The following is a 26,155-nucleotide window of genomic DNA, read 5'->3' as shown; positions in this document are numbered from 1 at the left end:
AAATCTTGTCACATTCCATTTATAAAACAAATTCAACTGAGCAGCCAAAAAAAAAGTGTAAAAGAACGGAAAGTTAAGAAAGTGATGGTAGCCGGTGCCACGGCTCACTAGGCTAATCCTCCGACTTGTGGCACCGGCACACCGGTTCTAGTCCTGGTCGTGGCACCGGATTCTGTCCCGGTTGCCCCTCTTCCAGGCCAGCTCTCTGCTGTGTGGGCCCTGCACCCCATGGGAGACCAGGATAAGTACCTGGCTCCTGTCATCGGATCAGCGCGGTGCGCCGCCTGTAGCGCGCCAGCCGCAGCGCGCCAGCTGCAGCGGCCATTGGAGGGTGAACCAACGGCAAAGGAAGACCTTTCTCTCTGTCTCTCTCTCTCACTGTCCACTCTGCCTGTCAAAAAAAAAAAAAAAATGTGGGTTCCATTGTTAGTTTTCACAAAAGACAAAAGGCAAATCTAAAAAAACAATATTGATGATGTGCATATATGAATGAAAAACTTGTAATTAGTGAAAGCATAGGAGTCGAGGTGGTGAGACTAGAGGCCACCAAGAGCCCAAGAGCCCAGCAGGTATCAAGAGATGCTGGGGGTAGGTGAGAAGAAGGGGGCAGAGCTTCGGGCTGAGGGGTGAGCCCTGGGGTGGGGCTCCCTGGCCCCACCCTCTGTGACGTCAGGACGTGTCTGCGTGTGTAGACGGAGGGCGCGCACGTGATCCGGTGGAGGGGGCCAGCATTGCCGGTCCTGTAGCTGCGAGGGTTGGTGAGTCGGAGTACAGGGCTGAGTGGTAGGTAACCTCTGGAGGAATCTCCTCAGCCAGATGTGCCCCCGCCTGGCCCTGTCGTTGGACGGACTTTAACCCGACACATGGAAATGGTGAGTTTCTGCGAGGGGGAGATCAAGAAGCTACACGTCGGCCCCCAAAATGCCGCCGAGGCCCATGCCCATGCCCAGCCCAGCTTGACATGGAGTGGGGAGCCCCAGGCACGCTCGTAAGCTGAATGCGATGGGACTATTGGGTGGGTGGGCAAAGGGGGCCCGAACGCAGGCCCTGCAGATGTCCAGAGGGGGTTGGGCAAGTTCGGTGCCTGGAGTGTGGGTTCAAGAGGTAAGGTGTGGGGCCCAGCAGAGTCTTGGTCCTCACAGGAGGGTAGGGGGAAGCGGCATGCGCTCTGATCCTCCCCTATGGGGCATGGGAGGTTTTCCTGCCAGGGTCCATAGAGTGCTTCCTGACATCCTGTGGGAGCCAGGCAGAGGGGCAGGTGTGAGCTTCATTTACCAGGCACCCTGCTGGCCACATGGATGGGCTGAGAGTTCCCTGGCTCTTGGTAGGACCACGGGAGGTGGCTCGGGAGTTGCGTTTGTGGTACGCTGGGACTCTTAGCTGGTTCCCTCTCAGATAGAACAAGTTTCTGGGATTGGAAGCTGAGTGGGTTTGGGTGGGCTTCCATGGAATCAGGAAACACACACCCTCCACCCGCCTCGGTTTCAGGGTGTGCCTGGAGGTTGTCTGCGGTAGTCCTGCCACAGGGCTCAGAGGGCCACTGGGCCAGAGGACAAGAGAAGCAGAAGGGCTTCTCTTGTCACCCCCACCTTTCCAGTGAGAATGGAGAGTCCCCTAGCGTGAGGTCAAGGTAGGACTAGCAGGTGGCGTTGGACTCTCTCTGACTTCTCAGAGGGCTGGGCCTTCAGCACCGGACAGAAGTTTCGGCAGAGACGCCAAATGCTCCCTGAGTGGCACCAGCAACACCAGGCCCTTCATTCAGGAGGTTTTCGGTGATGTCTCTTCCTTGGATGCGTGTTTGGGGCGGGGGGGTGGAGCTGGTGCAGGGAGACTGGAGAACACCTATGATCATCGTCAGATGTATGTCCGGGTGACATAAGATCCCATGTCTGTTGTTGGGGGAGGGACTGTAGTCCCCAGGCCCCACCTCTTCAAGAGATCTGGGAGCTGTTGCCTGGGCCTTCTTGGAAACTTCTCATGCTGCAGGCTAGGACTTGCCCCTCACTTCCCTCCCACAGCCCTTCCTTTCACAGCTAGATGCCCCTTTTTTGTCTCCTGTCCCAAAAGGCCTCCGGTGATGTGGGTTTGAAACAGGCACCCGGCTGAAATGAGGGGGCTTCAGGTGCAGGAAACGAATTCCAGTGCGTGTGCCTCCCTGGGATGCGCCCCCGGTGTTGGTGCGTCTTGAGGCCAGAGGCAAGCGTGGCTGGGTGATGCTTGTTGCCCTGCTGACCTCGCCCGCCAGGTTTGAGGACATGGGATGCTTTGCAGTATGCACTGGGGCACATGTCCTTTCTTGGTGCTCTCTGGAGAAGTGGCCCAGCCCCAAGACCAGAAAGAGGTGCATGAGAAACCCAAGGGAAATGCGGTTCTGCTGTGTGGGCTTAGAATATGGACCTGGAATCCGTCGGGGTGGTTTGCCATCTATGCTAAGTGAATTGAGTAGTTTCACATTGGGGCACCTCGGGAGAGGACAAGCCTCTTGCCATTCATGCAGCTGATACTCCTGGAGCTCCTCAGTGGGGCTGAGAGCAGCGACAGAAAACCAAAGGAAACAGAGCAGTCTTCTGTCCTTGTAGGGGCTACCATCTACTGGAAGAACCAGGCAGGCCTGCACAGAGTTGTCATGATACGAGGCTTGACAGGATCCATTGGAGAGTCCGACTTTGTGATTGTGGAATGTTCCCTTGAAGCCTAGAGGGGAGCAGGGAGCTCCTTGCAGGTTGAGGAGTAAGGACTGGCTTCCCCCTTTCCCCGATACCTTTCTGTTCCTTTCTTTGCTCTCCCTTGCCTTTGCATATGGCTCCTCCGGTGTCCCTACCTTGTGTCAACAGAGGATTCTTCCGCATGTGCCTAACGTCTTGTAGGTGGACAAGACACCACTTGCTTCTGTGAAAACGAATGTGCTGTGTGTCGCTTTGATGCCCACTGGGGAAGTTCTGCCGTTCTGCTCTGGGCGTATTAGTGCACTGGGATTCTGGACAAGCTGAGCCCTGACCAGAGCTCTGTGCATTGGTTTTTGCATGGGGCCTCTTGGAGTCGGGCTGTGGGGCAGGGACTTCCCGTTTCTAGTTGGGAAGGAAATAGACAGAGATCCGGTATAGCACAATGCACTGAGACATTTTTGTCTGTGGTGTGGGAGAGGCCCTATGACGTGTCTGTGATGACTGGAGCCAAAAGAAGCTTTGAGGTGAGGCGAGTGGCACAGCCTTGGAACCAGTCTGTGAAATGCTGACTCTGAATGCATCTGTGAGCTATTTGAGGTCCTAGGTGGTGACCTGTGCTGAGTGTAGGAGTGGGAGAGGAGAGACCACTCAGCATTTCTCAGGCTCAAGGAAGACATCGGGACATCCATAAGGGACAAACTGTGAAGCTGGGAAGTCCTCTCTCTCTCCGTCTCTCTCCTCTCTTCCCACTTCTGTCTCTGCCTCTCTGTTTCTGCTTTTCAAATAAATAAATCAATCTTATAAAAAAAATAGAAATTCTCCACAACTCAACTAGAGTGTTCCTTAATTTTGAATAACTTGCAAGTCATCCAAGTATCTGTGGGGAGAGATACACGGCACGAGAGGAGAGTGTGACACAAGGACATGCGAGCAAAGGGAGAGAAACCTTCCCTGTTCTGCCACACTCTCGAAAGGCCCCGACCTGCCAGTGATGGTCCAGGAGGAAACCAGGAGCCAAGAACATCAGAGGGTTGTGCCATGTGAGTGGCGGCGTCCAAAGCACTGTGGCACGGATGTCTTTCTTGGATAAGATCACAACAGCACAGGCCATGAAGACAAAACGAGACAAATGGGATTCCATTTTTAAACAGATGTTATTTATTTTTTCAAAACACAGAGTTAGGGGAGGCAGAGGCAGAGAGAGAGAGAGACAGGGGGCACTTCCATCTTCTGGATCACTCTCCAAATGACCACAGTGGCTGGAGCTAGGCCAAACCAAAGGCAGTGCCCTCTCGAGGTACCCCCTCTGTCCCATGTGTCCTTTTGTCAGGATCTGACAGGGGCCGCCTGTGTCCTGTGCCCACGGAAATGGTGGATGTGAGCAAACAGAGGTGGAGAAGCCACTCTAGGCACAGTGAAATAAAATGACAAGCGAACCAGAAACAAAAGTTGCATTTTCAGAGCATTGAACTCATGGAGCATGAGGTATGTATATGCAAAAGGTAAAAGGTGCTCAGGTGAAGAAAAGTGATCTTGGCTTCCATAATCAGAGAGTGGGATCTTCCATTCGCTGTTCACTCTCCAAATGGCCACAATGGCCGTAGCACAGTGTAATAAAGCCTTCTTGTCTGTTGTTTGGGAAGATGTGTGATGTGTCCTAGTTGACCAGAGCCCAAACAAGTATAGAGATGAGGCAAGTTGCACAGCCTTGGAACCAATCTGTGAAATGGTGGCTCTGAATACATCTGTCAGCTGGTTCCCCCCCCACACACACACACACAGGCAGAGTTAGACAGTGAGAGAGAGTTAGACAGAGAGAAAGGTCTTCCTTTTCCATTGGCTCACCCCGCAAGTGGCCGCTACATCTGGCGTGCTGCACCGATCCGAAGCCAGGAGCCAGGTGCTTCCTCCTGGCCTCCCATGCAGGTGCAGGACCCAAGCACTTCACTGCCTTCCTGGACCACAGCAGAGAGCTGGACTGGAAGAGGAGCAACCGGGACAGAATCCGGCGCCCCAACCGGGACTAGAACCTGGGGTGCTGGCGCCGCAGGCTGAGGATTAGCCAAGTGAGCCGTGGCGCTGGCCCGTCTGTCAGCTTTTTGAGATCCTAGGTGGTGGCCTGTGCTAAGTGAAGAATTTGCCAGATAGGTAGCCACGTGGAAGGTCACAGGCACTGTTAAGTGTGGAGCAGAGCTAAGGGAAACCAAGAGGAGCAAGGACTCGATGGGAGGCTCCAGGTGCAGTGAGCAGACGCCCGGAGGAATGACCTGAGACCCTTGTGGCCAGAACACCTTGTGCAATGGAGAGGGCAAGGACGGCAAGTCACACAAGACCTTGTAGGCCACAGCGAAAACCTGAGCTCTTTCATTTCATGTCTTTTCATTTGAGAGGCAGAGACAGAAATTACCTTACACTGGTTCACTCCCCCAATGCCTTCACTAGCTGTGGCTGCAGCAGGCTGAAGCCATGAGCCAGGAACTCCATGGGTCCCCAGTGTGGATGCAAGTAATGGCACCATCACACAGAATGCACATATAACGTGGATATCAACACCTGGAAACCAGCACATCTTTCCTGAAGTCTCCTTGGTGGAGGTGTTTGGTAATCAAGCAACCTGGGAGCCCATATTCCTGGAATATTGCCACCTTCTACAAGTCATTTGCCAAGCCTGCTGAATAAGCGTCTCACCTCTGCAGTCTGGTTTTGGGCAGTGCCTGTTCAGGAGGTTCCAGGAGTTAGGAGTCAAAATCAAGCCCCACTTTGTTGACTCCGCCCTGTTTGCAGGATGATTCTGGAGTCCCTGGCAAGTGTCCAGTGCCTCCTGAGGCCAGAGTTCTAGCACACCCTGAAGTGAAGAGCAGACACGAGGAACTCGGCTCCTGGATGTCCCTCCCCCCTTCCCTCGGGGCTCCAGCTGCCAGAAGATCTTCCTCTTTGAGCTGTCCAGTGAGAAAAAGAGCAATGAAAGTTGGCTTCCACCCCTGGCCGGAAACAAATCTGTCCTGTCCTGCTGCCATCCAACTGGTCATCTATTTTGTGCATAGTCCCGGGCGTCAGCCCTCCAACCTGAGACCCAGTCTCAGTGTGGCTTCCACAGGATTTTGGGAAGGAACCTGTGCGCATGCGATAGGGAAGGGGCAGGGTATGGCGAGGCTCCACCTCCTTCCCCTCCCTCCCCTTCCACACAGTAGGTGCTTAAGATGTGGGGCTGTTGCTGTTTTCTGATTAAGATCTAGCCTGGTGGCTGAGCTACAAAAGGTGTTGCATGAATGAGAGCTGCAGTCTATACCTTCAGCAGGCTTTCATGTGCCTTGTCCACTGTAGGTGCTCAGGAAATGAGACTTGCTACTGTTCGTTGGTAACGGGCCTAGTGTGGTACGCAGCACACAGTAGGAACTCAAAATTGGAGAACTATGATCTGCAAAGTCCTTGGCATACAGTGGGTGCTCACTATGGGCTGTAAAGCTCTGACCCTATTACCTGAAACAGGTGTTTAAAACCAAGCACTTTTATTATTACTCTATAAAGAGCTGGCATGCTGGCAGGCATACAATAGGTGCTCAAGGCATGAGCGTATGATTCCTCATTCAAGCCTGCCATGAGGATGGCATCTGGGGCTCCTAGTAACACAACTCTTTAATAGGTGGATGCTTTTACATGAAAAGCCATTTTTCCTTTACCATAAAATATGCTCTCAGCATCATGCCTGGACACAGTGGGTATTTTTTAAAGATTTACTTTATTTATTTGAAAGAGTTACAGAGAGAGCTAGAGCAAGAGTGAGAGCGAGAGCGAGAGCGAGAGAGAGAGAGAGAGTCTTCCATCCTTCCATCTGCTGGTTCACTCCCCAAATGACCGCAATGGCCAGAGCTGAGCTGATCTGAAGCCAGGAGCTAGGAGCTTCTTCCAGGTCTCCCACACGGGTGCAGGGGCCCAAGGACTTGGGGCATCTTCTAGTGCTTTCCCACGCCATAGCCGAGAGCTGGATTGGAAGTGGAGTAGCCAGGACATGAACCAGTGTCCCTATGGGAAGCCCACTGCAGGCCACAGCTTTAACCCACTGGGCCACAGTGCAGGCCCCCACAGTAAGTAGTTAACCAACAAAGGGTTTTTTTTTTTATTTTATTTTGATTTATTTATTTATTTATTTTTGACACGCAGAGTGGACAGTGAGAGAGAGAGAGACAGAGAGAAAGGTCTTCCTTTGCCGTTGGTTCACCCTCCAATGGCTGCCGCGGCCGGCGCACCACGCTGATCCGATGGCAGGAGCCAGGTGCTTCTCCTGGTCTCCCATAGGGTGCAGGGCACAAGGACTTGGGCCATCCTCCACTGCACTCCCTGGCCACAGCAGAGAGCTGGCCTGGAAGAGGGGCAACCGGGACAGAATCTGGTGCCCCGACCGGGACTAGAACCCAGTGTGCCGGCGCCGCAAGGCGGAGGATTAGCCTAGTGAGCTGCGGCGCCGGCCGCCAACAAAGGGTTTTGCAGTTATTCTTCAGAATCATTGATTCAGTGCCTGGCACACAGTTGGCGCCTAAGAAGTTGCACTTCCGTTGCCTGCAGCCTGGTGTGCAGCCTGGCATACAGTAGGTATTTAAGGCTTTTGCTATCCTTGGAAAGTGTCTGGCACACAGTAGGTGCCTAATAAATGCTGCATCTATTGATGTTCCTCTTTGTGATGCCTGGCACATGGTAGGTGCTCAATAGAGCTTCTGGAGTAGATTTCCTTTGGCATGGTGTCTGGCACACAGTAGGTGTTCACTTAGTGGAGGTTTTGATACTCTTCGAAGCCCTTGGAAAGTACGTGGCCCATGGTAGGTACCTAATAAGTGGGGCTTCTGTTGCCACACCCGTTAACTTGGTGCCTGGTACATGGAAGGTATCCACTCGATAGGGCTTTTACTATTTGAGGAAGCCTTTGGAAAGGACCTGGCACACGGTAGGCACAAGAGATAGTGTTTCTGGTTTTTGTTTTTTGTTTGTTTGTTTGTTTTGTTTTGTTTGACAGGCAGAGTGGACAGTGAGAGAGAGAGACAGAGAGAAAGGTCTTCCTTTGCCGTTGGTTCACCCTCCAATGGCCGCTGCGGCCGGTGCGCTGTGGCCGGCGCACCACGCTGATCCAATGGCAGGAGCCAAGTACTTATCCTGGTCTCCCATGGGGTGCAGGGCCCAAGCACTTGGGCCATCCTCCACTGCACTCCCTGGCCACAGCAGAGAGCTGGCCTGGAAGAGGGGCAACCGGGACAGAATCCGGCGCCCTGACCGGGGCTAGAACCCGGTGTGCCAGTGCCGCAAGGCGGAGGATTAGCCTAGTGAGCCGCGGCGCTGGCCGGATAGTGTTTCTGTTGCTATTCCTCTTTCTGGTTCCTGGCACACAGTAGTTACTCCATAGAGCTTTTATTGCTATGCCATTTGACATGGTGTCGGGCACATAGTCGGTGTTCAGTCAGTAGGGCTTTTACTGTTCTAGGAAGCCCCTGGAAAGTGCCTGGCACACAGTAGGTACCTGATAAGTGAAGTTTCTGTTGCTATACCCATTGGCATTGTGGATGGCACATGGTAGGTGTTCACCTGATATGGCTGTCTGTATTCTATGAAACCCTTGGAAGTGGGCAACTGATAAATGGTACAAGTATTACTGCCCTTCTTTGTGATTTCTGGCATATAGTAGGTGCTCAATAGATAGGGCTTTTTTGGTGATTCCCTTGGGCATGTATCTGGCACATAGTACCTACTCACTACCTGTTCACTCAGCAGTTTTTTGCTCTTCTATGAGTGCCTAGCACTTAGTGGGTATAGAGCAAAGGCATGTTTTTGCTACTTTTCTGTGAGACCTTTGACAAGTGCCAGGCACACGCTAAGCTCTCAGGAGGACTGATGCTGTTCCCCCATCACAGTGCCAGGCACACAGTAGGTGTTCAGTTAACAAGTGCACGGTGCACTAGTGGTCATCAATGAATGGGGCTGATACTGCTCTCACCCTGTCGCTTTGCCAGGGACACAGTAGGTGTTCAGTAGACAGGTGCCAGGTGCACAGTAGGTGCTCGGGAGAACTGCTGCTCCTGGTGTCTGTCATGTTGCCAGGTGCATATAGATGTGCAGATGGGGCTGATACTGCTGCTCATCCTGTCCCTTTGCCAGGTGCATCACACCGCAGGAGTTCAGTAGACAGATGCCAGGCACACAGTAGTCATTCAGGAGGACTGACACTGCTTCTGCCACTGTCCTGGTGCTGGGCACAGACATGCCATGTGCACCCAGGTGAGACCACCATGGTGGTGCAGGTTCTTGGCCAGTCGTCTGGGCCACATCCTACATGCCCGTCCCACCTTTGGTTGACACCCACTTCTTTTCAGTCCGACGTCTCTTTGGTTTGGTTCTGTTTTGCTTGTTATCTTTTTTTTTATGTATTTTACCTCTCTCACCTTTTGTTTCCCCACCCTCCCCTCCTCACATGTCCCATGCACATAGAACTGACAGCCCCTCTCAAGACATTAAATGTGTCGGCATGTGGTCCACTGACATTTTGGTAAGTTGGCACCTGCCACCACTGGGCACACACAGTGGGGCCCTGGTGGGCTATAGCATCTTCTACCGCCTGCTGGGCTCAGAGGGCCCATAACCCAAGGAGGTGAATGGCATGCCCCCAACAACCACTCAGATTCTGCTGGAGGCCTTACAGATGTGGACCAAGTACTAACTCATGATGGTGGCACACACAGGTAGGACCAGGACCTGAGAGCTCGCCCGTGGTCGTCCACACTGAGAAGGACAGAGAGCATAGCCCTGGTCTTGGTGTGGAGCCTGTGGGCTCCCACGCTATGCCCTGTGTTGCTGACCCCACCCCCATCCCTCCTAGAAGCCCTGGACCCGGGTGCAGTGCTGTCCTGCCAGCGAAGTTAACAGCCGGCTGTCATACTCAGGAAGCCAGTGAAGCCCTGGCCTCTGGCCAAGGTGTCAGGGTCCCTCTGTGGCCAACGGCCCCTGTGAAGAAGTTGTGAGCAGGGAAGAAGGGCGATGGCAGCTCTTCAGACATGGGTGCCAGGGAGGTCATGGACAGCAGCACGCTGGCACCCAAGGCCGGGGGCGGGCATGGGCTTGGGCACAGGGGCCCCTTTGGGCCAGCGGTGGACTGAAAAAGATCCACAGTGCCTGGTGGACCGGAGCTGCCTACGGGTGTACAGCTTTGTAGCTTGGTGCCCATTACTGCTCTGCTCTGGGTGATCACTCCCCGGGGACTCGGTGTCCGATCTCCAGGGGATAAGGCCAGCAGGTGGGATTCCCCTCACAGGCACAGGTAGATGTGGTGTTGGGAAGGCTCTCAAAGCAGGTGCAGCCCGAACACCTTGGGCAGGTACCTGGCTGAGGGTCTGGAGGCTCCTAGTGGGATGGTAGGAGGGCCAAGCGCAAGTAGCAGCCCTACAGCCACTCGAATCCCGGCTGCTTCAGAGCTGAGCAGGGTTTCCTCCGGTAAGGGCCATTCCAACCAGTGCACAGTGTGCCACCACGGAAGGTGGAGTTGTCAAGAGGTGATGGGGGGCGGGGTAGATGAGAAGAAGGGGGCGGAGCCTCGGGCTGAGGGGCGAGTCCTGGGGCGGGTCTCCTGGGCCCCGCCCTCTGTGACGTCAGGACATGTCTGTGTGCGTGGGCGGAAGGCGGGGGCGTGATCCCGTGGAGGCGGCCAGTTCAGTGGGTCCAGGAGCAGCGAGGGAAGGTGAGGCGGAGCGCGAGGCTGAGTGGTAGGTGACCTCTGGAGGAATCTCCTCAGCCCGATGTGCCCCCGCCTGTCCCCGTCGTGGGACCACCTCCCCCCCGACGCACGGAAATGGTGAGTTTAATTTTCTGTTTTTTATTCTTTCTATTGTATAGATTGTATTTATTAAGTCGTTACCTGTAACTTCACTTTAAAATATTTTATTTATTTTAATTTATAGGCTTAATTAATACATGCACATCTAAGAAGGTAACGAATTGATAGTAAACTGTTCATGTACATATGTGGTGCTCTATTGCATTTGCTTATTATCTGAAAGCAGTTGACAGATTTTACATCTTTGATATAAAGCACTGCCATATTTTTTATTTAAAAAGGAAATTCAGCATCTTATGTATAGCTCAGTTTCATGGCATTCTTTCTATTTGGTGTTAGGATTTCTTAATTTTAGTTTTCCCGGGTGTCTATCTTTTTAGCCATCTGTTATATACTCTTAGCTCCACATGAAATAAATGAATGTTATTATTAAGCCTTAGGACTGGATGAATGGAATTGTGAAACCGATTTGAGAGGAGAATAATTTAGAAAATCACAACTGAGTATTGAGTATTGAGAAGCCACAGAAATACTGAAAATGGTGATGTGACAATGTGGATGAACATTTTAATGAGATTCTAATCTTCCCTCTAGTTATTTCTATTAAAATGCAAATGTATGTACAATTGACCTCATAGAGAAAAGATCATGAAGAAGGCCAAAAGCTGATATTGCAGTGGTTCTGGAGTGATTTTAGTCCATGCTGAAGTTGTTAACATATGTAATTTCCCCACCTGAGACAATATTTGTCAGATTTTAGTTAAAATAACAGACTCAACCTCTGCTTCAGATGAAATGCTAAAAATGGAGCTGCTTTTCTCTGAGCAAAATAGCGGACATTGCTTGGCACTGTTTAAACCAGAGTGAGGTTCTGTGGGCAATGGATAGAGTATTACCCATGGTGCTAATTGGACATGAACGTCCATTGAAGTGATTCCCTTCTATTCATAGCGGCGTAATGATTTTCAAAATGCCCAGTATTTGCTGCTGTGTTTTAAACTCCCCTGACGTACCTGAACTTGAGGATTTCATCACATCATTTCCTTGTATTCGGATATCAAAGCGTTAACAAATGTACCTGTTTTACAAGGAAGTAATTTTAAAATACAAACTGAAAACTACCTGGCATTGTAAGTGTTTCCGAGATTTTATTTCACTTTGTGTAGTAGTTATACGTGCCAGAAAAACCATAGTATGCAAAATACTTTGCACACAAAACGTTTTGACAGTGTTCCTAATTGTTAAGCATTTCTGCTTCCTTTTGACTACTTAACTTACAAAATGATATGATATGACTACTCCATTGAAGAGCAAAGGTAACTCATGTGTACGCATTTAACTTATAGTTTTAGATATTTATTCCACTCTTTCTAAAAAATGTCAATCATGAATAGGATTAATTTCAGGACAGGGAAAGATAATCTACTACATATATAGATTTTTAAATGTTGCCTTAAATAGGTGTATATGAGCAGTAGTAATTGCTATATACTGATTTAGCTCAAGGTACAAAAGAATTAAATCTGTACGCATTCCCTTTACAAAACAAATTCAACTGAGCAGCCAAAAAAACACAACAGTGTAAAAGAATGAAAAGTTAAGAAAGTGATCGTGGCTTCCATTGTTAGTTTTCACGAAAGACAAAAGGCAAATCTAAAACAAAATATTGATGATGTGCATATATGAATGAAAAACTTGTAATTAGTGAAAGCATAGGAGTCGAGGTGGTGAGACTCGAGGCCACCAAGAGCCCCGCAGGTATCAAGAGATGCTGGGGGTAGGTGAGAAGAAGGGGGCGGAGCTTCAGGCTGAGGGGCGAGCCCCGGGGTGGGTCTCCCTGGCCCCACCCTCTGTGACATCAGGACGTGTCTGCCTGCGTGGGCGGAGGGCGTGCACGTGATCCGGTGGAGAAGGCTAGCATTGCCGGTCCTGGAGCTGCGAGGGTTGGCGACTCAGAGCACCGGGCTGAGTGGTAGGTGACCTCTGGAGGCATCTCCTCAGCCCGATGTGCCCCGGCCCATCCGCCTCGTGGACCATCTTCCTCTCGACGCACGGAAATGGTGAGTTTCTGCGAGGGGGAGGTCAAGAAGCTGCGCGTTGGCCCCCAAATGCCGCCGACGCCCATGCCCATGGCCAGCCCAGCTTGATGTGAAGCGGGGAGCCTTGGGCAAGTTCGCAAGCTGAGTGCGCTGGTACTTTTGGGTTGGTGCGCCTTGGGATTGTCCTTTCTAATTCTCTGGAAAATGCCATTGGTGTTTTGATAGGGATTCTACCGAATCTGTAAATTACTCTGGCAGAGTGTGTGTGTGTGTGTGTGTGTGTGTGTGTAAATGATACTAATTTTTCTAATCAATGAGCAAGGAATATCTTTCCATTTTTGTTTGTATCCTTCATGGTTTCTTTCATCAATGTTGGATAGTTTTGATTGCAGGGATCTTTCACTGCTTTGGTTAAGCATGTTTCTAAATATTTTGTTTTTTCAGTTTTTCTTGTGAATGGAATTTCTTTCTTGAATTCTTTCTGTGAGTTCACCAGTAACCTCCAAAACTACTGTTTTGGAGCCTCCACTGTGGAGCCACTGCCTGCAGCTGCTGCATCCCATATGGCTGTTGGTTCATGTCCTGGCATCTCCATTTACAATCCCGGTTTTTACTTTGGGAGGCAGCCAAAGATGGCCCAACTGCTTGGGTCCCTGCACCCATGTGGGAGACCCAGATGGAGCCTCTGGCTCCGGGCTCTGGGCTCCTGGCTTTGGCCTGTCTCAGCCTCAGCCCTAGCCTTTGCAGCCAAGCAAGGCGTGAACCAGCAGGTGGGAGATCGCTCAATCTCTCTCCTCTTTTATTCTCTCCTTCTTTCTATCTGTATCTCTCACTCTGTAGAGTCGACATTCAAAACATCAAAACAGTCTTTTAAAAAAGCTACTTTTCCCGTGTGTGTACTTTGTACATGCAAGTTTACTGAATTGAAGAATTTTAAAATTATAGTCCTTGCAGTCATATTTTTTTCCTCTACTTCGTTTATTCTGTTGTTAAAGCTATTGATTGTATTTTTCCACTGATTGGGTTGGGTGTTTCATGTCCAAAATGTCTATTTGGTTCTCTTGGTGAATTTTATCTCCGTAATATTTTCATTTATGTTACTCATTGGTTTTCTCATTTCTTTACCTATCTGTATTCTCCTGCATCTCACTGAGTCACACCTATTATTTGGCATTCTTTTTCTGTCATTTCAAAAATGTCCTTCAGTTTAGGATCTGATTCTGGAGGATTGCTGTGTTCTCTGGAGATGTCATGCTACTCAGCTTTTTCATGTCTCCTGTGTGTCTGTTACTGTCTGCCCACGTCCTGTATTTGTCCTTTCATCTTTCTGATAAAGAATGTACGGTTTAACTGGTATACAAGGTATCCCTTGTGCTGTTCCTTTGGGTTTGGATCTAGATGAGGCCAGGGGTATAGTCTGAGTGATTTCTTTTTGTCTTAGTATCAGCTGTGTTATGCTTTGCCCCACACATTGCCCTGAGTCTTTGATACTGGTAGAAGAACAGAGGCATACTGCGTGATTTTTCACGGTGGAATTTGTCACTCTGTGAAATTGGGGTAAGGAAAGGAAGCAAGGCAGTTTCCCTGCTGTATGCCCAAGCATTGCTCACATCCCAGTCGGCTCTCCAGGCTGAAGGACAAGTGAGTGAGTGTCTCTCTGCCTCTGGCTCTTTGTAAGTCTGCCTTCTAAATTGATAAACTTTTTAAACTGGGGGTGGGGGGCTGTGGCATAGTGGATAAATCTGCTGTCCGCAGTGCCAGCATCCCATCCCATGTGGGCACTGGTTCAAGTCGCTGCTGCTCCAGTTCTGATCCAGCTCTCTGTTGTGGCATGGGAAAGCAGAAGATGGCCCAAGTTCTTGGGCCCCTACACCCAGTCAGAGAACTGAAGGGTGCTTCTGTCTCCTCGATTCAGATTGGCCCAGCTCTGGCTGTTGTAGCCATTTTGGCAGTGCAGCAGCGGATAGAAGACTTCCCCCCTCCCTCCTCCTTCCCCTCTCCTCTCTCCTCTCTCTCTTCCCCTTCTTCTCTCCACCTCCCTTACTCCCTCTCCCTCTGACTTTCACATAAATAACTAAAACTTTAAAGAAACATTGAGTGGGTTGCTAGGGAATTCCCTGTAAGCTAGAAGAGGGAGCAGCATGGTTTGTTTCAATTTCTTCCTACCTTTACATCAGGTGGAAGCTGGCAGCTGGCAGCTGGCTTTGCCACTCAGCTATCCTTCCAACTCAGCTGGCTTCAGTGGTGCCTGTGTCTTTTCTAGTCCTGGGGAGGCTTCCTTGTTTGTTGCTTCCTCCCCCTCCCCCAGTCAGTCAGACCCCTGGAAAGGTAGTCATTCTTTTGTAGTTTTCATATTTCAGAGCAACTTGTTAGTGTGGCCATGCTCAATTCCACCATATTGATCTCTGTAATTTCTTGGAAATGGGATTATGTTTTTGAATTCTGTGAGTGTTTATGTACTTTCAGTGACACTGCTTGTATGAAACTTACAAATCCCTTATTCTCGACCTTCATTCTTGACAGTGAAACACAGGGGAGAAATACAGAAAGAGTACAAAGAGTGTTTGAAAAGAAAAAGAAAAAAATCTGATTTACTATTAGCTGTTCTTCAAACTTCCTGTATTTGTGATTTCATTTTGAAAAGCAAATCAAGGCCGGCACCGCGGCTCACTAGGCTAATAATCCGCCTTGCGGCACCGGCACACCGGGTTCTAGTCCCGGTCGGGGCACCGGATTCTGTCCCGGTTGCCCCTCTTCCAGGCCAGCTCTCTGCTGTGACCCGGGAGTGCAGTGGAGGATGGCCCAAGTGCTTGTGCCCTGCACCCCATGGGAGACCAGGATAAGTACCTGGCTCCTGCCATCAGATCAGTGTGGTGCGCCGGCCATTGGAGGGTGAACCAACGGCAAAGGAAGACCTTTCTCTCTGTCTCTCTCTCTCACTGTCCACTCTGCCTGTCACAATAAAAAATAAAAAGCAAATCAAGAGGCCGGCGCCATGGCTCATTTGTTTAATCCTCCGCCTGCAGCGCCGGCATCCCTTATGGTCATCAGGTTTTAGTCCCGGTTTAGCCAGACCAAAGCCAGGAGCCAGGAGCTTCTTCCAGATCGCCCACCTGGGTGTAGGAGCCTAAGGACTTGGGCCATCTTCTGCTGCTTACCCAGGTGTATTAGCAGGGAGCTGGATAAGATGTGGAGCAGCCAGGACTCAAACTGGTGCCCACATAGGATGCCAATGGCACAGGCAGGGCTTAGCCTGTAGTGTCAGCCGTTAATATGGCTCCAGTATTAAAATTTAACAGGGTAGGCCATAATTTAGACAAATACCCGTTGATGCACATTTGTATCATTTCTACTATTTGGCACTGAAAATCTGTCAAAAATGACATCTATATTCATATGTCAATCAACCTTTAGGGCCAAAGCTCTGGCATACCTGTGGTGTTGGCATCCCATTATGGGTGCCGGTTCGTGTCCTGGCTGCTGCTCTTCTGATCCAGCTCTCTGCTATGGCCTGCAAAAGCAGCAAAGGTGGCCCAGGTTCTTGGACCCCTGCATCCACGTGGGAGAGCTAGAGGAAGCTCCTGGCTCCTGCCTTCAGAATAGCCCATCTCTCTGGCCGTTATGCCATTTGAAGAGCAAACCAGTGGGTAGAAGACCTTTCTCTTTGTCTCTCCCTCTTCTGTTTATAATTCTACCTCCCAAATAAATAAAGAAAATCTTTAAAAAATACAAAAATTATCCTTCATTTTCAATATCTGAAAGAGTCTTACTGTTATTTATTTACATGACTGAAGTTTACCTTTTGTTTTTAATTTATTTGCAGCTTATTTTCCTAAATTAAGCATGCATTTTCCCAGCAAAAATTAGAAAATCATACCATTTAGTAAAATCACTTATTCAATTTTATTTATAGAAAGGAACAATCTTCAAAACACAAATAGCATTATTATTTTTTAAAAAAAAGAAAGCTAATTTGTGTATATCTGTGTAATTCTATCTGGTCATCTTTTGTAGGATAAGTTCACTTGAAGTTGAATTATTAAAATTAAAGCATAGTGTGCACATTTAAATTTTTGATAAAATCTGCAAACTGGCCTTTAAAAGCTCATACCCATCTGTGCCACCAGCATGTGAAATTTTTTTCTCTGCAAAATTGATAGGATGAAATTTTGTTTAATTTTATTTTTGCTTCAGTTTCCAAATTACACAATCATTTTGTCCTTTGGTATCCTGGTTAGAATGAAACCTCTGTGTATGCATATGTGCTCTGTGCATGTGTGTGTGCTTGTGTGTGTGTGTAGGTATGTATGTTTCGGTTTGTGTGTATGAACTCATATGTGTACTGTATACTTGCTGATCTAAAAGCATGTCAGTAACACTGTGATATTGTTTGTTTTATAGCTAGTGAAAAAAATAGAAAGCAAAGTGGTCTGTCATAAGACACCTCAGGACCACCTGTTAGGTTGGCATTGTGTTGCCTTTCAGTGCAATTTTTTTTTTTTTTTTTGACAGGCAGAGTGGACAGTGAGAGAGAAAGAGAGAAAGGTCTTCCTTTGCCATTGGTTCACCCTCCAATGGCCGCCGCGGCTGGCACGCTGCGGCCGGCGCACTGCGCCTATCCAAAGGCAGGAGCCAGGTGCTTATCCTGGTCTCCCATGTGGTGCAGCGCCCAAGCACTTGGGCCATCCTCCACTGCACTCCCGGGCCGCAGCAGAGAGATGGACTGGAAGAGGAGCAACCGGGACAGAATCCGGCGCCCCAACCAGGACTAGAACCCGGTGTGCCGGTGCCGCAAGGTGGAGGATTAGCCTGGTGAGCCACGGCGCCGGCAAAGCCAGATGATTTTTAAAAATTAGATATAGGTTCTAAGATTATAAATTGCTATGTAGTGTTATCTATTCTCTATAAATAAAGGCATTTAGTTCTGAGTGTTTTTTCAAATAGTGGTCCTGAATGTCCCTTCAAATAATGATCCATGGGCTTCATTAATAGTCTGTTATGGATAGACAGGATGAACAATTTCTGAGACTTCCAGCCAAGGCCACTTATGGCACTGAGTGTGACTGAGCTACTAGACTCAGACTTTGTTGTGTCTACCTGGAACCATCTGATTTGATATAGCTGAACAATTATTTGTCATTGGCTTGAGAATCCTTTGCTTAAGAACATGTATAAAATTTTCTGTTATTTCTTCTCTTAAAGTAAGGAGGGCAACTGCCCAGTTATCCATAACATTAAGAACATCTTACTTCAGTAGATGTCTTGCACAGATATATATGCTTCATATATATAGCTTCAGCTATATGCTTATTGCCAAGTTAAAAGCTGCAGCAACTTTGCTGTGTAATGGGAAGTTCTTTCCATTTGTAGATGTTGACCAAAGACATTCCATATGCTACCAGGTAATATGAACAGGTAGCACACTAATGAATGGGCCTTCTTTTGGTGGGTTCTGACCTAGCACTGATACAAAGGCCATTACAGAAGAATGCTGAGGCCTGTGTTGTGGAGGATAGGTATAATTTGTGTAAGCCTGTGAAAGAACTAAATCTGAAGCAATCTGCAGATATTATGGACCGCTATTTTAATGATGCAATAACCTGGTTGTCAGAAACTGTTTGCTTAGTTATGTTATAAACAAAATAATGTTCATTTTAGAAACTACTCCTAATTTCTGTTAGTCACAGTAGATTTTACTCAAAATATTTTAAATATCTTAGTTTGGCTGACAGACATGAGCGGAAACACTTTTTCTGTGAATGCCAATGAGGCATTTCTACAATCTGTAACCTGAGAAATCCCCAGAAATCACAGCCCTATGACAGAAGGTGAAACACTTGATTTCTCTTGTGAATTACTAAATTTAAACTATGGAAGTACAGGAAGGCAAACCAATAGTTTATCAAATGTGAGAGAATGTCATAGCAAATATTTTTTTTCTTACAAATTAGAGAGATTTTGCTTCTTTTAAGGATCCTCTACATGTTTATGTCAATTCTCCAGGAAAGCTTCTGAGCTTTGCATCTGGGAAGCAGAATCTGTCAGCCACCGTGGCCCAGCCTTGGGTGGTGGGAGGTCCAGGACCACCGTGCCATTATCAAATAATGTGTGCACGTGCATATATGCTCTTGAGAATGGCCTCATAATGTCTGGAGTAGAGTCTTTTATTTGTCACTTGAAAAGATAGATTGGGCAGTAACTAAAAAATAAATACACAAGGGCACATGGAAGCTTTCAGCAAAAATAAACCTGCTCATAAATTTTCTTTTGGTCCATCCTTTCTTATAGCCAAAATCATTGTAGTTTCTCACTTTGGTAATGGAAAAGAGCCAACAAACACTTAAAACACAACAATTTTGGCATTTATAGTATTCCTTTTTGTGTAAGTAATCATGTAAGTAATCAGATTGAGACCATTGCCGCGAGCGTCTCGGGGAGTCTGGCCAGCAGACTCAACCCAGGGCCCGCGACGACGGTTTCTCGGGCGAGAAAAGAACGAACAACGCTTATTGGTCTTCAGTAGACTTTTTATTAGAGAAAGTAGACGTGACAGAGGTAGAAAGGAAGGAGGAAAGGAGAGGAGAGAGAGAGAGCTTCCTCCTCACACCCGCGACTTATATACAATATGTGGCCAATCAGAAGCAAGCTAGAGTCCATGCATCAGGCACACCAATCCGGTCTCTGTTCAGGTGAAGGGCACGCGTCCTTCAGCCAATCAGGTGAGGTGTCACGCAGCAGGCAGGCAGGCAGACTCACTGCGGGGGTCCTGGCGCCATCTTGTTGTTTACCGCGACCTTGATCCCTCTGCCTCCAGAGAGCCCCGCCTGTTGGAAAGCCCCCAGTCAAAACTGAAACTAAAAACCTCCTCCTAGCAATGCCACCGCGGACTATTCCCCAACATCTCCCCCTTCTTTATTTTAAATTGGTGGCGTGGAAACGTGTCTGTCTTAGGCGACCAGGAGCGCAATACCAGCATACCCGTCATGGGGTCGGGGGGGAGCATGCCCCTCTGCCCTGTCTTGGATTGCTCAACATGCCTCCCAGAACTTACCCGTCTTTGACTACCATTCCAACATGCTAAGCCACACTTCAGCTTGGGGGTTAGTCATGGGGTATTGTTTGTGCATCGCTAACATAGCTTGTTTAACCACCAGCTGCGTTTGCCTATGGCGGCGTATAATGGAGATCAGGAGGCGAAGTAGCCCAGAACCAAACAAGAGTACCACAATAAACAGGGCCCCGATGGCCACCCATTCTTTAACCGTGTTCCAGGATTTGCTAAACCAGGACCCTAGGGTCACAAAGGGCGACCATATAGTTGTACCAGAAGGAGAGGTTTCCCTTAACCGTAATATATCACATCACAGCTTATCTAACATCAGAGTGAAATTGCTATTCCAAGTAGTATTTATCATTTTTCCTAAAGCTTTAGAGTCATTGGCTAAGTGAGAAAATTCTGCTGCTTTAAAGGGAGTAACACAAGTGGACACGGATTGAAGTAAGCACGGCATACCCGTAAGAGCCCCCAATAAGTCCAGCTCTTCCTGCATAACATGTACACGCTGATTTAGCATTCGGAGGCCGGTATAGAGGTGTAGGTCCATTTCTTGTTGATGTTCCAGCACCGCGGCCGTGTCCTTAGTAATGTTATCCAGTGTGGATAGGGTGGAAGCCTGAGAGACTGCCATACCGATGGCCGCCGCACCGGCTGACAAGGCTGCAATAACGGCTACAACGATGGCAGTGGCACCGAAGTCTCTTCGGTTGTGGAGGGCGACCGCAAAGTCCTGTTCGTGTACCAGTACCCGTACTGGGACCCAAGTTGGAATGCGAACCATGACAGCCATGTGGTTCCCATCCCAGCAGTTAGTCAGATTTCCTGAAAAACAAGTACCATTAATGTCTTGACAAACATACCAAAGAAAAGGCGTGCTCAGGCACACAGGAAATTGACCCTGCCTTCAGCTTTATGGGACATGTTATAGTACTTTAACGTTAGGTTAGCAAGTTGGTAGTATGAGCCGCAGAAGGTGCCGTTAGCCCAATGGAATCCTTTAAGGAAAAGTAAGGGTGTGATATCTGTACAAGCTCCAGCAGCATTACACATAACAAATGGGTCCCACACACTACCATCCTCATCAGTTTCAAACATATTTTGGTTGGACCAAGCCTGTATGCTGTTACTGAGTGGCTGTATGTGGGTGTTATTGGAATGAGGGTTGGAACAGGTCACATTTGTAGTAGTAAAGCAGGTAATGACTGAATTATTGAGGGCTGTCCAGCCCCCGAATAATGCGTGGCGAGTGAGAAAGAATCCATGACCTAACTGCGCGTGAACTGTGCTAGATAAGCAAGATGAGAAAGCGGGGCGTACAGGGTTGACTGGGGATTTACAATGCTGGATGGGGTCTACAATAGGTAAAGGCTTATTAGAAGTGCAGTGGAGACAACGCAGTGGAATGCTATTAGAGGAGAAAGAGGCCACGTTGCCGGAATTATTCTGACATGAAGAGTTGGAGTGGGAAACATTCACAAAATCGCTGAGAACAAAAGGGAGTAAAACAATGCATGGTGAAGGGTGGGTGTGATTAAACCCGCACTCATCCATACACTCATCCATACCGTCCTTGCTTATCTGAAAGCAAAGAGATCCGGCTAGAGATAAGGTGAGATTCAGGCTAGCTTAAGCAGAGTTAGGCGAAGCTACCAGGTCAGCAGCCGGAACATTGTAGCGCTGACCAAGAGTAGCATTGGCTAAGTACATTAAGGGGAGGATCTTGGAAGAGTTAGATAAAGGGAGAGGAAAAGGGAGCACCCGAAGGAGCCCCCAGTAGGGGTTGCCCTCATCAGAGCTGCTGGTTGCGGTGGATAGGAGGATCTTCAGGAGGAGGTGGTGCGTCAGCGATCTCCTCGTCCTGTTCCAGATGGTAAGCATCGTCCTTCGTTGGCTTGTCTAATCTCCTTGTCCTTCTTTCCGGGGTCCACACTGGTTGTGCCGCGTCCTGTGGGAGAAAACAAACTGCGCCTCGCACCCGTCGTAATATCGGGAATGGGCCTTTCCATTGATTATCCTGTGGATCCTTCCACATCACTCATTCTTTACTTGGCTTCTCAGCGGAATGTGTATGCCGTTCGGCTGGAGTGGTGCCATCAGATTTCTGATTTAAAAAATTTATGGTGTATAGGGCTGTGTTCAAGATATCTTTGGGTGAGGAGGATAATACTCCTACTCCCCCTTTTTGTTTATTAATGGTAAGTTTTAGATACTGATTGGTACATTCTACTATGCCTTGACCCTGTGAATTATAGGGAATTCCAGTTATATGTTGGATGCCGAATTGTGTTAAGAAATCTCGAAATTTTGCAGAGATGTAAGCGAGACCATTGTCTGTTTTAATGACTTGTGGGGTTCCCCAGGTGGCAAAACATTGTAAACAATGTTGAACGACACAAGTGGTGGATTCTTTGGCCATGGCCAAAGCCATGACCACACCTGAGTATGTGTCCACAGAGCCTTTGGAGATCATTGAGTGTTTTTATGTCATGTGTTGAAATATTAAAATCAAGAGGCATGACCTTAGTGGGGGTTACTTTTAGGCCCAAGTACTGTACAACAGTTTGAGATTGAATTTTTTCTGGAGCTATTTGTAGACCATTATTAGTGAGTTGTTTTTGCAAGGCAGTAAATGCCGCCAGCATGGTGTGGTTGTCCTGAGTGGGAAGGAGGATATCATCCATATAATGTAGCACTTTAATCTCAGGAAATTGTTGTCTTACTGGCAAGATGGCCTGTACCACATATAATTGACATAAAGTAGGACTATTTGTCATGCCTTGTGGCAAGACTCTCCACTCATAACGTTCGTCGGGGGCTGCATGATTTTCAGTAGGAAGTGTAAAGGCAAAGTGTCGGGTGTCTTGTGGGTGAAGTGGGATGGAAAAGAAGCAATCTTTTACGTCTGTTACTAGCACTTTCCAGTTTTGAGGTATCATAATTGGCACCGGGAGGCCTGGTTGCAGGGCTCCCATAGGCTGCATTTGCCGATTAATGGCTCTGAGATCATGAAGAAGACGGTATTTACCAGATTTCTTTTTTATTATAAAGATGGGTGTGTTCCATGGCGAGGTGGACCTCATCAAATGTCCTGCCTCTAATTGTTCTTTAACCAATTGTTTAACAGCAGCCAACTTAGGAGAAGGTAGGGGCCACTGCGGAATCCACACTGGGGTGTCCGTAAGCCATGTTAAGGGAATTGGCTGCTGTTCAGTGGCCCCTTTTGAAAACTCAGTCCTGACCTGTCTCTCCTTTGTTTCGCTTTGATGGGCTCAACTACGCCTTGTCCATGTTTACCTAAGCCTCCTTGTTTGTATCCCATTTTTGCCATCATTTGCCAGCCCATGCCAGCTTTACTGTTACCATCTGTGAGTGTGAGTCCTAATTGTACCAGTACTTCTCTCCCCCACAGCGTGATGGGGAGGTTACATACGTATGGTTGAAACTGTCCCTTATGTTGTTCTTCATCCTGCCATTCTAGGACTTCTGCGCTCCTGGGTGGTGCCTCCGTCATTCCTAATCCTACAAGTGTATTGTCTGACTCCTGCAGGGGCCAGGAGGAGGGCCAATCCTTTCATGCAATAATGCTCATATCGGCCCCAGTATCTAATAACCCCCTAATAGTCTTTCCTTTAATTATTAAGGCCCAAATAGGTCGATTATCAAATGTCATAGTTAAGGACGCAAGGTGAATTCCCTGCTTCCCCATATAGTCTGCAATGGTAGGCCAATGGAGTGCTTGAGCAAGAGGCTGCCCTGGCTCGATTAGCGCAGCCTCGCTTGTGGTCTGTAAGAACACTTTTAATTTCTCTTGCAGGAAAGTCAGTAATCCCGGGACAATCTGGAGCCCTTTAAGTGAATTGGTGGCTTTGCCAATGACAAGCGCTACACCTTGCAAGGGGGCTTGTCCTGTGGTCGGTTCTACCCCGACTGCCTGTGTTCCCATTGAGGGGGTTAATATTTGAGGCAGTTATGGCTCAGAGCTCGAAACAGGATATACCTGTTGGTTGTTGTTTTCCCGAGTCTCTCCCACCCACTGTTGTTTGGGGCCCTGGGGCGCTGGGGCCCGGCTTCCGTTTTGGTTTTTGGGGATGTCTATTCACCTTTTGCTCTAAAGGATTGCCCGCCTTGTCCATTTTTGAGTAGCATTCATTGGCCCAGTGATTACCCTTCCCACATCTGGGACACAGTCCTGGCTGTTGGCCTTGTATCCAAGTCTCCTTACAGTCCTTTTTTAGGTGCCCTTCTTTGCCGCAGTTAAAACACTTGCGGCCGTTGCCTCGGATGGTTTTTGCCATGGCCATAGCAGCATGAGCGCCGGACGCAATATTGTCCATCACATTTCGACATATTTTTATGAAAGTGGGAATGTCTTTATGCTGCCAGGGTCTAAGCGCCGTACAGCATGTTTTATTAGCTTGTTCATAGGCCAATCTCCTCAACAATGGGGCGGCTTCATCCACCGACTCAAACAAATTGCCAGCAGCCTCAAACAGTCTGTTAATAAAGTCTGCATATGGTTCATTGGGACCTTGGATTATTTTAGTAAGACTGTGTTTAATTTCCCCCTTTTTTGGGGCCACCTTCCAAGCCCGAAGAGCCATGTCTTGAATTTGCATCAGTACTTCGTTTGGGCACCGCGCTTGCACGTCCTCTGTGTCAAAGGCTCCATTCCCAGTTAACATATCCTCATTCCAAGTGGGCTGTCCGTTGGTTCTACTAACCAGTGCCTGTTTTTTTGCTAGCTCCCCATAAGCTGCGGCCCATAGAAGATAGTCACCCCCTGACAAAACTGCCTTAACTATGTTTCTCCAATCTTCCACTATAAGGCCTCCCGATCCCATGCCTTCAAGGACTGCCTTAGTAAAATTTGCATGGGGCCCGTAAAGTTGTACTGCTTGTTGCAATTCCTTAAGAAGTTTAAAGTCCATCAGTGTCCAACCTCTATTGCCCTGTTGATCTATGAATACCGGGAATATCTGTTGTAGTTTATAGAATTGTGACCAATCCAGAATTGGCCCTCGGCGGGATTGGATTCCCCTGCCGACAAGGCTGTCTCGCTCCTCCTCCTCTGGGTCAATGGGAGTCATGGCCCTTCCCTTTTCCTTCACTGCCATCCTCCCTGAACCGAGTACAATGGGGCGCCACTGTGGGGCACTGCTAGCAAGGCAGCGACAGTGGGGAGAGTCCTCAGGGTAAGGCAGGATGGAAGGCAGCGGAGGATAAAGTTGTGGGGAGGTATCAGAGGGAGGGACGCTCTTCTTACTTGGCGTCCCTCCACCAGCGCCACTTTCCTCCTCGGAATCTTTGCTGCTGCTATCCTTGGAATCCTTGCCTATCTTCTCTAAAATTTTTAAACCTTCATCCAGCAATTGCCCTATGGTTTCTGAGTCTGTAGCCAAAGTGTTATCAACCAAGTACCACATCCGTAAGACCGTTTCTTCAACTTTAGCGGCACGCAGTTCCCTTCCTACGGTGCGCCAGTTCTCCCTTGATAAATCCCCTCCTTCTGTGTACCACGGCGAAACTTTCGCCACTGCTCTGGTGAAAGAGCAGACAGTTGCAGCTTTGACGGGCGTCCCCGTTGCTCTCAACAATCCATTGAGGAGCAGCCACATTTTGGCAACTGAGGTGTATTTCCCATGGTTGCAACCTGATTTGCTTGCTCAAAACCGCCGTGGTCCTAGGCTTTATCCCCTAGATTTCCGTATATGTACATTTTAAGTTTTCTTGCCTTCTTCCGATGCTTGTCCCTCGCCAAGGAATCCGAGTCACGGCACCACTTGCCACGAGCGTCTCGGGGAGTCTGGCCAGCAGACTCAACCCAGGGCCCGCGACGATGGTTTCTCAGGCGAGAAAAGAACGAACAACGCTTATTGGTCTTCAGTAGACTTTTTATTAGAGAAAGTAGATGTGACAGAGGTAGAAAGGAAGGAGGAAAGGAGAGGAGAGAGAGAGAGAGCTTCCTCCTCACACCCGCGGCTTATATACAATATGTGACCAATCAGAAGCAAGCTAGAGTCCATGCATCAGGCACACCAATCCGGTCTCTGTTCACGTGAAGGGCACGCGTCCTTCGGCCAATCAGGTGAGGTGTCACGCAGCAGGCAGGCAGGCAGGCAGACTCACTGCGGGGGCTCCTGGCGCCATCTTGTTGTTTACTGTGACCTCGATCCTTCTGCCTCTGGAGAGCCCCACCTGTTGGAAAGCCCCCAGTCAAAACTGAAACTAAAAACCTCCGCCTAGCAATGCCACCACGGACTATTCCCCAACAGACCATGCCGGATATGCCAATGATTTTTTTTTTTTTTTGGACAGGCAGAGTGGACAGTGAGAGAGAGAGACAGAGAGAAAGGTCTTCCTTTGCCGTTGGTTCACCCTCCAATGGCCGCCACAGCCGGCGCACTGCAGCCGGCGCGCCACGCTGATCCGATGGCAGGAGCCCAGGTACTTATCCTGGTCTCCCATGGGGTGCAGCGCCCAAGCACTTGGACCATCCTCCACTACCTTCCCGGGCCACAGCAGAGAGCTGGCCTGGAAGAGGGGCAACTGGGACAGAATCCGGTGCCCTGACCAGGACTAGAAC

At 48.8% G+C, this 26,155-nt stretch overlaps 1 long non-coding RNA gene across 1 annotated transcript; it reads right to left on the bottom strand.

The window, feature by feature from the left end:
* Positions 1–19,024: 19,024 nt before the first annotated feature.
* LOC138844980 (uncharacterized) lies at positions 19,025–25,746 on the bottom strand. The gene is made up of 2 exons (XR_011381519.1): positions 25,304–25,746; positions 19,025–21,517 (listed from the first exon to the last, which is right to left on the bottom strand). It is a non-coding gene; the product is annotated as an uncharacterized lncRNA (long non-coding RNA).
* Positions 25,747–26,155: the final 409 nt, after the last annotated feature.

Source organism: Oryctolagus cuniculus, chromosome 13, assembly GCF_964237555.1.
Source record: "Oryctolagus cuniculus chromosome 13, mOryCun1.1, whole genome shotgun sequence".
Classification (NCBI taxonomy): Eukaryota; Metazoa; Chordata; class Mammalia; order Lagomorpha; family Leporidae; genus Oryctolagus; species Oryctolagus cuniculus.
The sequence above is the reverse complement of the archived record's forward strand: the minus strand, read 5'-3'. Positions and strand labels throughout refer to the sequence as shown.